At 36.5% G+C, this 13,296-nt stretch overlaps 1 protein-coding gene and 1 non-coding gene across 2 annotated transcripts in view; one reads left to right on the top strand and one right to left on the bottom strand.

Annotated features, from left to right (window-relative positions):
• The window catches only part of LOC120412484 (bone morphogenetic protein receptor type-1B-like), a 260,560-nt gene that overhangs the window by 236,884 nt on the left and 10,380 nt on the right, over nucleotides 1-13,296 (bottom strand). The window lies entirely within an intron of this gene.
• Trnak-cuu (transfer RNA lysine (anticodon CUU)) lies at nucleotides 12,472-12,544 on the top strand. Its single transcript has one exon. It is a non-coding gene; the product is annotated as a tRNA-Lys (tRNA).

Consider the following 13,296-nt stretch of genomic DNA (forward strand, 5'->3'; position numbering starts at 1 on the left):
AAAAATTCTCAAAGTTTACTTATAAAACCCCCTTTTAGAAAAAATATATATTGTTGCTATTTGACTAATTTTCGATGTCAAAAAAATACAACTTTTGAGGTATTTTCTGCTCATTTGAAAAAAAGGCAGTTCTAAATATGTTGAAAGTTTATGACCCTTAAATATTAGACTGATTTTTTAACAAATATTTTGTACTGCAAAGTAAAATTTCACAATTTTTTTTGTAGAATCATTCCACAAATTCCAAAAAGGCTGGGATATGCATTTTTTAAGATGTTTGCATGTCTCCTTAATAAAAATAAATGTGCAACTTCAAAAATGCATTTACAGTCTTTTTGGATTTTTTATAATATTCATCAAACTTTAAATTATTTTTTGTAAAATTTGATTGTACAGTAAAACATAAATGTTTTTTTTTTTCGTTATTAGCTAAGATTTATGAAAACTATTTTTTCAATCTTTTTCTCGTTAAACCACATAAACTTCAAAAAAAATGCATATACCAATTTTTTTTGATGGCTCAAGGGTACACAGCAACGATGAATGAAAAACTTACGAACCCGATCCTGCAACAATGTCATTGTAAAAATAGTTAAACTTTGTTGTAAATTACTTTGTAAATAATACAAAAATGTCTGTAGCTAAAATCTGGTTGATGTGCACCGTTAAAAACGCGTATTTGGATAGTTTTCAAAATTTTAGCTCATAAATATTCATTCTGAATTTTATTGATATTTTTTGCAATTTAAAATGAACATTTTTTAAGCAACATGAAAAGCAACATTGCTGGCTAAGAATTGCCGTTTGCAAAAAGATTTTTTTGTGAAACTCAAGATTGCTGTTTTTTTTTTATTTTGCTTGGGTTGATATTTTGCAAACGTAAAGGTTCAGAATTTCAGATTTTTTTTTAAGATAAGAAGTTAGTTCAAAGTTATTAAAACTAAAAACAAATATTTTCAGTCAACAGAACCATATTTAAACTTTAATTGATTTGTAATTTATTTGAAAATGCAGTTTTTTAGTAATTGATTTTCACTGCTTCTGTCTGGGTTTTATTCTTATTATAACAAAATAAGTAGGGTATATTAAAAGATCTCCCAAGGATTTCCATAATGTAGTATGCTTACATTAATAATGATGCATTGAATAATATCTTTAACGTATTAACAATTTAGCTGAAAAACAATCAAAAACAATAAAATCAAATGAACTACCACCCTGCCGCAAAATTATATTCACGCACTGCCAGCAGGTAATTCTTCAAGTCTTGTGCGGACCAGAGCTCTAAACCACCATCAACCCCATTGTTCAATGCAAATCTCCTCTCGGAAACTCTTCCATGCCCGGCTCCGATCTCTAGCCCAAAACTCTTCCAGCCAGCCAAAAGATGATAAAAAAAGCAAAATAAAAGAGTGAAAAAATAAGCACCCCAAAAACAGCCCCCGAAGAACGAGGGGCATCATATCTGACATCTCAAATAATTTACCACTCCCGCGGGGGCCTCCAGACTGCTGCTGCTGCTGCCAAGTTCTGTCTGGCTCGGTCGTCGATGTCGATGATGATGACCGGCTTGACGGACGAACAGGTTCGTGTTCCTGATGTGATGCTGATATGATGCCAGCCAGAGAACGAACGATGATTTTTGGTTTCTTTTCAGCGTAAAACGGTGTGCTCCGGTTTCGTTTTGGATGGTGGTGGAGAGGTCCAGAAAGTCCAGAACTCCACCACCGAAATCGACGGTAATCACCCGGGCAATCGCGCGACTTGCTGGAACCATCAGGCGCGCGTTATTAGGTAAAAAGGTGGCAAGAAATTAATTTTTAAACATTTAATCACTTTTTTTTCGTTCGTCTCATCTCAACTGGAAGTTGACGACGACGACGACGACGACGATGAAGACGGGTTGATGAGCGTCCAAATGATGATGGGCACCCCATTTTTAGTGGCCGTTGGTCATGGCTTGGCACTGTGGGGGCTCTCCCTGATGAGCTGCGATGGCCATTTTTCGCCACAATTGTGAGATTTCTTGGAATGGTTGAAAAAAAAGCAAGGTTGTTCAAAATTTATCGATCTTGAAACCTCGCAAAAAAGTTGGTGAAATTTATGGTCCTCTTGGTTAACCTTTGACAGGGAGGAATGAGTTTCATATTTTTTACGAAACGGATGCGATTTGCTGGCGCTTCTTCTGGCACTAAAATGGCACATTTTAGCATACTCGACGATATGGTTGGCCATAAATTAGGCCACCTTCTGTGATTTGACTTACAGCTTTGTGAGAACTTTGCAGAATTCCTTCTTTCAACTCAGATGCTGAGACCTTACCTGCAAGAAGAGAAAAACAAACGGTAACAAATTAGTACTTAAAATCGCATAAAATTAGCTAAACACTCTAATAAAGTAAACCACACTGACGCCAGAATCAACAAACAGGTTCAAGCTCTGCAATCCTCATTAACATCTCAACCTGTACAACACACTTGAGTGCAGTTAGGTACTTGCTTAATTAAGATTCATCTCCGCTGGCAACCAACTTGACAACCTTTCGACCTTGGCCGTGGATTGCACAATCGCAGAGGCTGACTACAAGCTGATGCACAATCAGCGAAGGTAATTATTTTAATCGAGTGTCCTGCCCCCTTCCCTCTCTATTCATGTTTGATGCTGGTGATAAGGCACAGCTGATTGAATGGATAGAGAAGACAAAGTAGTTGAGGTGATCTTTGAAACTAGCGATGATCAAGTTTTAGTTAAACAATCTTTTGGCCCTGATACAATAAAATATTTTTATTTAAATTTCAAAAGGTTTAGTGATTTTATTTTAGAAACCTTAATTTTTTTTTTACTTATTTAAAACTATATTTTCTTGCAAATGTATTCAATATAAAGCAGCATTTTAATCTTCCCAATGTAAAGCAGCATTTTAATCTTAATTTGGCGTTTGCACGCTTTGCATTAATACAGCAGTGTAGAGGTTGTAGCTTCCTCACTAATATATGAATTTTAATTCATACTAAAGCAATATCTCTTGTCAATTTAACTTGATTCGTCTCTACGAAATAATTATAATAGTAATCAATCACTTTTTAATGTATGTTTATGATCAAGAACGTTTTGAATAAATTTATTTTCATCTTTTATTTTTTCAAAAATATTCGATTAAAAAAAATAAGTTTCATGACTATAAGTTATTAAAGTGTGACGCTTAGCCAAAATTTTGAGATTATGTCTGCTACACAGTTAATAAAGATTTAATTTTGAAGGGTAGAAAATTTTCGTTTGATTTTTTTGGCCCAAATAATAAGACACGTATTTTTCTAAGACACGTAGGTGGTTCTGAAAATAAATAAATTTACGATAAAATGGCAAAACATTTTTTTTATGGCATCATTCTTCATTGGTTCTATTTTAGCCTACCATAGTCTATTTTAGAACCCTTGAACGCAAATGGAAGGTTAACGGTAAGATTTTTAAGAAAAAATAGTTTGAGGATAAAAAAATCTAGTCTAAAATTTGAAAAGGACGTGTGAAAGATTGAAATACCGCTACGACCATGTCTGAACCAAAAAGCTCAAGGGAGAAAACAATTTTAACGGATTCCCCGGAAAATTTCCCAAAACATACGCAAAAAATGGGAATAGCTCATTGTCAGTATTTCAAGATACAACTCTTTAAAAACAAACGAAAAATTGAGAACAAAAACTTTTTTTTTGATAGATGATCGAAACTTAAAAACCAGAGCAATAACCAATACATTTTTATCTTTTCCTCACGATCATTTTGGTGTCTGAAAATGATAAACTATTTGGGTAATTCTCCGCCAACTCACACAGCAGTTGCCCCGACCCCTCTTCGATTTGCGTGAAACTTTGTCCTAAGGGGTAACTTTTGTCCCTGATCACGAATCCGAGGTCCGTCTTTTGATATCTCGTGACGGAGGGGCGGTACGACCCCTTCCATTTTTGAACATGCGAAAAAAGAGGTGTTTTTCAACAATTTGCAGCCTGAAACGGTGATGAGATAGAAATTTGGTGTCAAAGGTACTTTTATGTAAAATTAGACGCCCGATTTGATGGCGTACTCAGAATTCCGAATAAACGTATTTTTCATCGAAAAAAACACTAAAAAAGTTTTAAAAATTCTCCCATTTTCCGTTACTCGACTGTAAAAAATTTTGGAACATGTCTGTCCACGCACTGGACACAAGTTTCGGCCGTCCCGGATCACCGACGGCCTGTGTCCCCAAACAATTCACTTCCCCCAGAATCTTCCTTTTCCTTGCACACACTTCCTCACTCCTTTTCCTTTATTCCGCTCCTTGCATGCCTTCTTCCTTCACACTAACTCCTCTGCATGTTCTCTCCCACTAATCACACCCGCGACTTAGTATTTCGGACTTGGTTCAAGTAAAATTGCCGCTTTTACTGTGACGCGAACTGAACTCCGCGACGGTTCGTTGTAGACTTGACTTTTATTGCAATTATGTACTGTGTTTACATCTGTTATGCTGCGCCGAGATGACAGATCTCGCGTAGCAGTGGTGCTGGTTTTGGGGTTTGTGTATGTCTGTACAATTTGTGTCGTTTTGTCTGTAGATATTTACATGTTTGGTGTAGGGCTTACAAGTTGGTATGCTGTGCGTTTGTGTGTTTGCATGTTATTTGTGTGTGTTTTACAGGTGGTTTAGGTAACTAGGGTAAGTACACTTATTATTGTCTATAGTTAGTTGTCAGGGTTGCAAAACATCAAATTTCATTACAAAACAGTCACTTGGTATTTAACAATGTCATTTTATGGGAAATTTAATGTACTTTTCGAATCTACATTGTCCCAGAAGGGTCATTTTTTTCATTTAGAACAAAATTTTTCATTTTAAAATTTCGTGTTTTTTCTAACTTTGCAGGGTTATTTTTTAGAGTGTAACAATGTTCTACAAAGTTGTAGAACAGACAATTACAAAAATTTTGATATATAGACATAAGGGGTTTGCAAAAAAAAGTGACTTTTTGCGTTTCTCTTTGTTTCGTCGTCCGTGTCTGTCGCGGGTGACCATGAACGTCCATGATCGATGACGACCAACTTTTTCAAAACTTTTTTTTCGGAAAATCGCGGCAACTTTTCCCGATTTCGTGTAAGTTGGTAGAGAATTACCCATGTGAATTACAAAGGTTTGGAATTTTTTCGTTATTTTTGGTATACCGTACGTCTTTTTTCAAAAAGTTGTAACTCAATACAGAAAAAAATAACTGCTCCATTTTACATATCTTTTTTTGTGAAATTTTTCGATTTCACAATATTTTAATTCGTATGTTGTTGATGTTGTCAAATCATTTATTTTTTAAACCTTCTTGGTCATTCGCTTTTCATGTTGAATTGCAGTCGCATTTTGTTTTTACTTCTCGATTTTTTTTTAACTCTCTTCGTAATGTTTCATTCAGCAATTGAAGCTTTAATTTTTTTTTTGAAATCTTTTTTAATATTACTATTGAATAAAAAAAATTTGAGATGTGAAAATTGAACCGATTTATATCTTTAATCTATAAATAAAGGCTAATTGTAAAATGTTTATAAGGTCATTTTTCACAATTTCAATTCATGGCATGACTGTTGCTCAGTATTTTATAATCCAAATTTTATAACGTCAAGATTCGAATTCCCGCACGCTTCGAAACCCGGACACTTCATCTTGTTTCATAAATTATTTGATTATAAGTTCGCATAATTATTGTCAAAACTGTGTTATTTGATGAATTCTAATATCCACTTTCCTTTCAAATGTGTTTGTAGCCAATGCCAAAACAATTAAATAAGATAAAAATATAATTTTACCAAAACTGTGAAACGTTTCTCTGAAATATTTCATAGGCGTCCAAGCACCGGGAAGGCAAAGCAGAAATCAATGTTTCTGATTTTCTCAAATTCTAGCTATGTTTATACAAAATATCGATTGTTTTGATATTGATAGCTTATTTGAGACCTAAAGAATGCAATTCACATTAAAAAATATTTATAAACTATCTTAAACATGTTAAAAATGAATATAAACCCAGGGTAATGCATTTAAAATTGTTTCAGCTGATTGCACTTAAAATTCAACTCAATTGAATTCAATCCAGTTTATTTCTTTAGTTTATCGGCTAGCAGTGGTTTTGTAAGTGCAATACAGAGTTTTGGGGGATCCTTTCAACCATGTATAAGGCATTTATCACAACGGATGCAAATAAAGTTGGTTTTAAAAAGTAAAAAAACTCGATATTGCCTGAAGAAAAAAGCTATCCATTCAAAAAAAGCTTTTAATCATCTAAATAGTATTTAAAAAAACGAAAGCATGACTTTGTGTATTAGAAGAGTCTTTAAAAAAGTAAGTTAAATGTTGTTGTTGTTTCGAAAATAATAAAAAAAAATGGTTTGATGGATTTTTATGAAACAACAAAACAAAAAAACAACAGTGAGGATTATTTTCCTTGCAGCGTAACAAACCCAAAATTAAGTCACTGGAACAAAAGTGAATCCCCAAAACTGTCTCTTTCAAATAACATTTAATCTCCTCAAAAAAAATAAAAAAAACTAACTTAATCCACCTATGTGGTTGGAGCCTTCCTCACTCATTACCAACAATGGCTGATTTGATGGGGTTGTACACAAATTTCATCTATTTTTTAGATCCGGAATAAAAAAAGTACATAAATATCACTTAAGTGACCATATCTCGAGACAGGGTTGCCAGATCTTCAATGTTTTGGACTCGTTGGAAAGGTCTTTTGATAACCTAACCAACGATCCCAAGTAGCAATCCAAATGCTCCTAAGTTTTATCAGTTTTTATAAAACATTTGAAAAAAGCGTCTTGCTTTTATAAAAGCTTTTATCAAGTCTTTTTGGGCTAAGCAAAATACTGTTCTAGAATTATCTTGAAAAAATCTTGAAATGTTCTCGAAGAACATGGAGCAAAGTTTTATTAATCTCTTTTTTATGTACTTACAGTTATCTTGAAGAAGATATTCCCAGATCAAATTGACTTCACCAAATCAGTATTAAAACCAAGTTGTTTAGGGAAAGCTTTATTCGAAATCTTTTTGTCTTGACCTTTCAAATGTCAAACTCAGTCTACTTTTAGCAGCAAGAAGATCAGACGTTTCTAAAGTGCCGGGCAAGCTCTTTTATTAAATTAAAAAAGATCATACTGCATTCGTAATTGTTATGTGAGTTAGTGATTCAATTGTGTTAAATTTAGATTCGTGAGGTGATGAAACAAGTGTTGTGCATCTTTCTGAGCTTCCGGCATTGAACATTGGAAGGCGTTTCCGAATCATCAATGAAAAAAAGTGACAGTTGTAATAAATAAATAAAAACGGTGAACTGAACGAAATCCTAGTTTCATTCAAATTTGACGAAAACTCGTTATTCGTGATTCACGAAAATGACGAAAATGTGCCAACACATGATTTTTGGATCTATCTCCAGTGGGCTAAAACTTGCATGCGCTACGGTCGCAGTATTGTGCATTTTACTCTGGGTTAAAACTATGTCAAAGCTCACTCCAGTCTAGAACCCCTTGCTTAATCTTAAACAAGAGCTTTTCAAGAAACGTTGTTCTTGATCAAGAGCATCTCAAGAAAAGATGTTTTTCTAATAGCTTTAAGTCAGAACAAATAAATTTAACGAATTTCGCCATGTTTAAATGAAAAAATAGCGACCTAGATGGACGCCATGATGATGATTACAGCTAAACAAGAAAAGTTTGCTTAAATATTATGAAAAAATGAGAGTTATTCTGACAGAATAATGTATTCGGTGTCTATTTTTTCGAAGTATCTCTAGAAATTGATTGGTGAAATTTTAATGGCATGGGTTTTCGCAATATGATTGAATCGATAATCAAACACTTATTTATATAATTATTATATTCATGTCACCGAATGAAGTTAACCATTTGTCGTTAAAAGTTTCAAAGAATAGTTGGATTTAATAAAGAAAATCTTGCACCCATATTTGCTTGATAAAATATAATTTATCCTAATCAAGAATAAAAAAGTTTAAATCATGTTTTATTGCGGCTACCAAGAGATCTTCAATAAAGCTACAAATTTGATTAGCTTTAGAATAAGTTCTATTAGATCTCTTGAGAGTATCTGGAGAGTCCGTTAAAAATCAACAGCAATACTGTTTGGCTCTAGAACTCTCCTGAAATACGCTCTTGACAACCTCCTAAAATGGTCCATTTTACACTTATTGCTGCTTTAACTCTTCTTTATTGCTGCTTTCAGGATAAAGCGGTTTTTTGCTCGAATCTTTCCAGAGACTCTTAAAATATTCTTCCAGAGTGAATTAAAACGTAAATTGTTACTTGGGATGGGTCGGATGGTGGAGCCGGACATAGTTTAAATACATTGAAGTGAGATCCGGCTTCCAAAAAGTACATAAATGTCACTTAAATGGCCATATCTCGAGACAGGGTTGCCAGATCTTCAATGTTTTGGACTCGTTGGAAAGGTCTTTTGGTAACCTATCCAACGATGGGTCGGATGGTGGATCCGGACATAGTTTACAAACATTTAAATGAGATCCGGCTTCCAAAAAGTACATAAATATCACTTAAATGGCCATATCTCGAGACAGGGTTGCCAGATCTTCAATGTTTTGGACTCGTTGGAAAGGTATTTTGATAACCTATCCAACGATGGGTCGGATGGTGGATCCGGACATAGTTTACATACATTTAAGTGAGATCCGGCTTCCAAAAAGTACATAAATATCACTTAAAAGGCCATATCTCAAGACAGGGTTGCCAGATCTTCAATGTTTTGGACTCGTTGGAAAAGTCTTTTGATAACCTATCCAACGATGGGTCGGATGGTGGATCCGGACATAGTTTACATACATTTAAGTGAGATCCGGCTACAAAAAAGTACATAAATATCACTTAAATGGCCATATCTCGAGACAGGGTTGCCAGATCTTCAATGTTTTGGACTCGTTGGAAAGGTCTTTTGGTAACCTATCCAACGATGGGTCGGATGGTGGATCCGGACATAGTTTACATGCATTTAAATGAGATCCGGCTTCCAAAAAGTACATAAATATCACTTAAATGGCCATATCTCGAGACAGGGTTGCCAGATCTTCAATGTTTTGGACTCGTTGGAAAGGTCTTTTGGTAACCTATCCAACGATGGGTCGGATGGTGGATCCGGACATAGTTTACAAACATTTAAATGAGATCCGGATATATGTGAAAACACATTTTTATACATAACTTTTGAACTACTTATCGAAACTTCAATCTGTATAAAACTCGATCTATGGGACCCTAAACCAAGTCGAATGCAACAGGTTCGGGTCAAATCGGTTCAGCCAGTGCTGAGAAACATGAGCTAGTTTGTTGGTCACATACATACATACACACACACATACACACACACATACACACACACATACACACACACATACACACAGACATTTGTTCAGTTTTTGATTCTGAGTCGATATGTATACATGAAGGTGGGTCTACGACGTTTTTATACAAAGTTCATTTTTAGAGCAGGATTATAGCCTTACCTCAGTGAGGAAGGCAAAAAACGACAAAAATTCCCAAAGTTGAGCCGTCTGCTGGACTGACATTAAAAAGCAAACCTCCAGTTCTTACGCGACTGACCCCGGCCACGGTGTAATTCCGTCCAAATGAGGGGATTAAGTAATTTAAATATTATAAGTTGCTTCCTTTGATGTGTCTCTCCCCTCCTAAGCGGGGACGACGACACACGTTCCGATTGACTGGCCTCGAAATTGGATGACGAGATGTTCCGCGTGTGAGTCGGCCGTCCCGAAATCCGCTTAAGTCTCTTTTATTTGATTTGAGGTTTTGTTCCTTTCTGGGTTATACCTTTTTTTCTTTTTGTTAGGTCTATTGATGTTTCAGGACGCAACGGGGTGTCAGATTTCAAAATTGAGTCCCTTTTTACTAGTTCTTCCTAGCTACAAATTGGAGCGAGGTCTCATTTCGCGGGATGGTTCACTGCTTCCCCCTCGCGGAGGATTGATCACTTTAATTGCTTTATTGGAACTGATGCTTTACAAGTGCCCTGCATCGGTTCTTCCGCTAATTATGATCACTTGTACGGATTTATGGAAGCGTTTCTCGGATCTTCTTCGTCAGATTGGCGTCATAAATCTGGAAAATTTAAATTCATTTATTGCATTTTGTATTGCATCTCAGCGTTAGATCTCGAAGTTCGTGTACTCGTAAATTATTAATATGCCCTCGGAGGTGCCCCCTGCGAGGCCAAAGGGGGACGACGGCTTCGTGTTCCTGACGGCTTGCTGTCAGGTGCAGCAGTCAGTCAGCCTTCTCTGAGAATCACACTGTTCTGTTCAGATATCTGTCTCGAATTGATTTATGGCTGGCGAGAGTCGTGTGGTTATTGTGCGCTCATCAAGTGTGATCTTGGGTTGAGTAAAATGATTGGAAAAAATAAAGTGAAGGAATAAAGTTTTTTTGGGCATTTTCACATTTACCATACACATTCACCATGATTTTTTATGATTTCTAACATCATCTAGTCTAACCTTTTTTTTTTATTTTTCATAGAGTTCTACAATATTAATTTGCAAAAATCGGAAAAAGTAAAGTTATAAAAACACGAATGCAATTAAAACATCAAAGAAATATTCCCCATCAAAAGTATCACCGAAGCCAATGTAACGCTTTAAGTCGCCGTTAATGGCAGGGTATTGATTTCACCCGAGACCCACCGAATCAAAACAAAACCCAAACCCATTCTGATCGCTCAACTCCAACACCCCAGCAACAAATAACCCAACGACTTCGCCGGTCAAAAGGCCCCGGGAGGACCGGAGGGGGGACAGTTCCGTGGTTCTTATTACGCGCTTTTTTGGCCGCGCCATCGTCCATCGGTTGGCGCCAGCCCATGACAACAACAACGGCAACGGTAACTTCAACGCACAACAGGGGGGAACCCGCCGAACACGATCCATCCCAGAAGGCCATGGTGGAACGAGGGGCAGCAAGAGAAAAAGTTTTGATTTAAACGTGCGATCCTTCTCGCGCTTTGCGCGATGGGTTCTCTTCTCGGATGTTGTAGCTGAGGCCACGACGGCGATCCATCTATCAACGCGGGAATCGCTGGCAATCATCGCAGCTACGTGATAGGGATACGTCGAGGGATTTGGTGAGGGGTCGCCCGATTGGTTGAAAAGTTTGGGATTTTCAAGATATTCAAAATAATTCCAAATTTGTTATTATGGTTAAGATTTTGAACTTTATAAACTTGCCATCGTTGGACCCCCCGGCCGACTCCCACGATCATGATAAGATGACGGCCGGCGCGACGATGATGCTGCAGATTTAGCCCCTTTGGAGATCACACTCCCGCTGATCCGTGGGTCTTCCAACGGCTTCAGCTGGATCGTGTCTATCAAACGTCAAACCCCTTTGAGTGCATCGCTACCTTGGCCTTTGGCCATGAACTTGCAAGTCTCGTAGCGGATTAGAGCTGACGTCTTGCGATTAGAGCCAGGATTAATTCGGAAAAGCCGATTAAGATGAGCTGAGCTGAGATCTTGATTCTGAGACGAACCTTGTTTAAGGTCAACAGTTGAGTCAACTCTGGCCACGTTGAGCTAACATGTTTGTCAATTTGCACATTTGGACAAACAACCGTCCTAGATTTGCTAAATTCCGCTGAAACTGAAGCTGCTCATCGATGAACAACAAACAACTTCCACAACTCCCCGTACGCGCAGAGATTCGCGCACGACTTCGCGTCGACTCGCGGAGGCTCATTATTTGCGCGTTTTCTTGAATTTTTAATTATTGGTAAATATTTATAAAAGTCGCTGAACTCCGGTAGCCATCCGTCGTCGTCCATAAAAAGTGGTCTTCCCCCCGGTTATGGACTTTTATTCAATTTCAACTTGTGCCGTGCGTGTATCACTTACAGCGCCAGTACAGCATTATGGGAAAATCATCTTCCCAAGGTGGACGCGCCGAGATTCCGCGGTTTTTCAGGCTCGTTTTCCCGTTTTGAGACTGGAGACGAACGGACGGCCGCAGAATCATAAATTATCGCGCAAATGGCGGCGCGCGAAAGTCGATTTCCAAGGAATCACAATTTAATATCACTGCGAACGTACACGACGTAAATGGTCAGACGTGATGCGTTGCGTTGCGATGCGAGATGCGTTTGGCTTGATTCGTCAGTTGTAACGAGAAAAGAAAGGGAGACACTGGGAATGAGGACTCGGGCCTTGGGTCTCAAGGTTTGCGGGAGAAGATCGATGCTCCGGGAAATGCAACATTGAGGCGATCAAAGCATTTTTCATGATCAAGTTATTTAATTTAGCTTAATTTTTTTTTATTAAGTAAATTTGAAATGATCAAACTAAAAAAATCTAAATCTTATGAATTTTCGAAGAAATAACGGATAATTTCGTAAAAAAATATGAAATTCAACAAGCCCGGCTAGCTCAGTCGGTAGAGCATGAGACTCTTAATCTCAGGGTCGTGGGTTCGAGCCCCACGTTGGGCGAGATATTTTTTAAACAGTATTTGAAATTTTTATTTAATCCAGAAGTAAACAGAGGTACAAAGTAACCGCCTTTCTCCCGACACTTCCTTTTAAATCGACACAGAAAGAGTCGACTGTACATAGTAGTTCAAGAAACAAGTGCTAAAAATAACTACCGTAAACCGGGGTGACTTTGATAGGATTTCAATTTGTTTTTAGAATATTTTCCAACAGGTAAGGGTTTTCTCAATATTATTATTTTTAAAACATGTACTGGGGTAGGCCACACAAAGTCCATGCACAATTTTGGAAAAAAAGTTTTTTGAATAGTGTTTAGAAAAATAGTTACGTTAAAAATTCTTAGTTTTAATTCCGGGGTGACTTTGATAGTCATAGTTTTTCTTGTTAAAATCATATTTAAGATGTTCAAACTTTATTTTTACGTTAAATGTACCATCACTAAAGTAGCTGATATAGTTTGTAAGAAAAAAATCAATGTTTATGTTAAGTTAACTAAGTTTATAAGCTTTTTCAACAAAATACATATAAATTTTAGGTAAAATTGTTAAAAAGTCGGAATTTTGCCTGAAATTTGTTAAAACTAGTTTTGTTTGTAAAATTATCGATTTATATTGCATTTTATACTGAATTCGAAGCACGAATCACAAGTTTTCACATTTTACATGAAATTTGTTATACTGAAATTGCCTATAAATTTGGTGATTTTTTTAAAATTATGTTTCAAAAATACATATTATTTATTATTTACAAAC

This window comes from Culex pipiens, chromosome 2, assembly GCF_016801865.2.
Source record: "Culex pipiens pallens isolate TS chromosome 2, TS_CPP_V2, whole genome shotgun sequence".
Classification (NCBI taxonomy): domain Eukaryota; kingdom Metazoa; phylum Arthropoda; class Insecta; order Diptera; family Culicidae; genus Culex; species Culex pipiens.